Raw genomic sequence first — 2815 nt, forward strand, 5'->3', positions numbered from 1 at the left:
CTGCAGTGACCTTCCCGGATACCAGGAGCAGGTGTCCTTCTCCTCAGTGATGACGTGGCATAGGTGCTGCGATGGTGCGGACTATGGGGTAGTGTCAGGGCTGGCAGAGCCAGATGATGCAGGGGCAGCTGGGGCTTGAACCAGCTGCCGCTCTGGCCCAAGGTGAACCCCATGGGCACCGACTGGGAGGAAGGGGTACTGAGTGCCAACCTGCCCATGGGACAGCGAGGGTGACCACCAGCACTCCCGATTTCCACCCCACTGATGAGGCCGTGACTCGAGGTCAGCACAAGGGACAGGGTGGCACAGCTGTGTGTGTGCGGCCGACAAGTGAGCCGGGGCCCTCCAGCCCCAGAGCCCCCACAGGACGCCCACCAGGGGCATCGAAGACCATATGGCGAGGTAAGCAGCTGGCTTCCCCCATCTCAGATGTGCATCCTGGTGACACACCAAGATCTGTGGTGATAGAGCTAGGAAGGCCAGGCACATTGAGGGCACTGTGGTAGGGGTTAGATAGGAAGTCAGGAGGGATTGTATAGCACATTAAAAAACTCTTTGCACAAACATTATGATGCGTCTGTCACTTTCTTCCGCAATGCGGGATGACCCCCGGACCCTTTGCCTGTCTCTCCAGGCATTCCCTCCTCCCCGTTGCACAAACCCACCCTCTGGCCGTTGTCGTGTCCCAGGAGCTGTGCTCCATCCCCTGGGTGTTCAGATATTGGCTGTTGCATGCATGGTGCTGACCCCCATACAGTGTCCAGGCATCAAGATTTGATTGGAATGCTAGGCAATGACTCCCACATGCTATATGGCCCGCCTACTCACGGGAACCCACTTGTCACGTGTCAAGTGCTCACTTAACCACAATTGCCAATTCCCTATTAGCGATAGACTTCAGTCGTACAACATGAGGCCTCAGCAGCCAGTGGGGGTTATGGTGATCTGTGGGGCAGACGGGCAGGGACACAAATTGGCCACAGCATGAACCTGGGATCCAAGGGTTGGCATGGTGGTGTCATGAGTGTTTGCCCCCCCTTCCCCCCCCCCAGTTGCCCCTCCAAGCGCCTTCCCCCCACCCTCTTATGGCGGCCCACCCCAGCCGAGGGTTCCCCACCCCCTGCTGGGCACTGGGGTGGCAAGGCCAGCACCCCCGGTCTCTTTGCCTGTGAGCAGAGATGGTTATGCCCCTCCTTGGCTCACCACAGAAGCCGTTCCGCCAGGTTCAAGTTTTTAAAAAGGAGTACCAATCTGTACCAGCGTGAGCACTTGTTCGGGAGACAGGTGAATGACAGGAGGCTGTTGGATGATGGGTGGCTCATATTAACTGTATGGAAATGGGCCTTAAGTGGTGATAATTGGTTTCTGGCCACGCTACGACAGGATTCCGAATTCGCCTATGGGAGCGGGTCGGTCGCATCGCAAACTGTTTGGCGCCTGACGCGGTTCCTGGTTTTGGTATCTCCCTCTATTCACCGGCCTCATTACGCTTGAGTATGAGCGTAACGAGGCTGGAAAATCACACCCTATAACTTGTGGTCTAACAGAGGGGGGGCAAACCATGCGAGAGAGGGTGGCAAACTAGATTCAGGCAAATGATGCGACAACAAAAGCCTTGGTGGTCTCGTCTGTCCTGATTAAATCAGCTTGAAAAAAAAACTGAAACTTCTTCCTCCCGCTAGTTTCTTACTAGCCTTGACTTACCTTGAATTTGGACCTCCTCAGGTTCTCGCAGCAGAATGCTTTTTGTTTTCAATGACCACTGGAAGTTATCCTTTAAATTGTAGTACAAAATGTTCATACATGCACGATTCACCAGCTTTGAAATAGAGTCTACTTTGCTCAAGAAATGAGTACTCTTTCTCTGAAACCTCTATCAAAAGCAAATGAAGCTACTCACTTAAAACAAATGAAAGTCAGGAACCGACACTAACTGCCTTAAGAGAGGGAGAAGAAAGCAGCCATATCTCAGCTCCAGAAATAATCACTTCTCACCAGAACTAAAAAAAAGCCTAATTGCAACTTCAAATTATGCTAATTCTTCCTCATTGTATTCAAACTACAAACCTTTGTATGTTACCATATATATATTGCATATGGGGAACAGGTAGGGAGGTAGATTTGAGACCGGGAAGCGATCAGCCATGATCTGTTTGAATGGCGGAGCAGGCTCGAAGGGCTGAATTGCCTACTTCTGCCCCTAATTCCTATGGGGAGCAAGACATTGATGCACTATCAATTATGATGAGACGAGAGTAGAGTGTAATTGAGGTTTTATTAAGCAGAAATGTGTAGCCTCCCGCAGCTGCTGCCGAAATGGCTGCAGCTTGGAGAGCCCACACATTTATACTCTGCCTACTGGGTGGAGCCAGCAGGCAGGGATATACCCCCGTACCTGTAGTAATACACCTTATCGTAATACACCACATCTGCAATATATGTATACAACAATGGTGACTACCACATTCACCCTCTGTTAAAAAAGAGTTCAGCGGGGGTGGTGGAAGACTAGTTACAGGTATAGGTTAACATTTTAGGAAAAGTTTACAAATTCAGCCGATTGGGTGCCTTGATCCTCCGTTGTGAGCGCCGCAGTCTCGATGGCGATGCAGGTGTTGGTTTGGTCGCCGGTCACTCCGGGAGCGTGTCAATCTCATCTTCATCCTGGGGCGGGACCAAGGGGAGGTCAAATCGTCCTGGAGCGGGGGCTGTGGTGGGGTGTGCTAGGGGGAGGAAGGGGGATGCTGGGGCGGGGGAGGGGCTGTGGGGACCCAGCTGGCGGCAGGTCCCTGAGGGAGACTGTGTCTTGGCGGCC

The sequence above is a fragment of the Scyliorhinus canicula genome, chromosome 6, assembly GCF_902713615.1.
Source record: "Scyliorhinus canicula chromosome 6, sScyCan1.1, whole genome shotgun sequence".
NCBI lineage: Eukaryota > Metazoa > Chordata > Chondrichthyes > Carcharhiniformes > Scyliorhinidae > Scyliorhinus > Scyliorhinus canicula.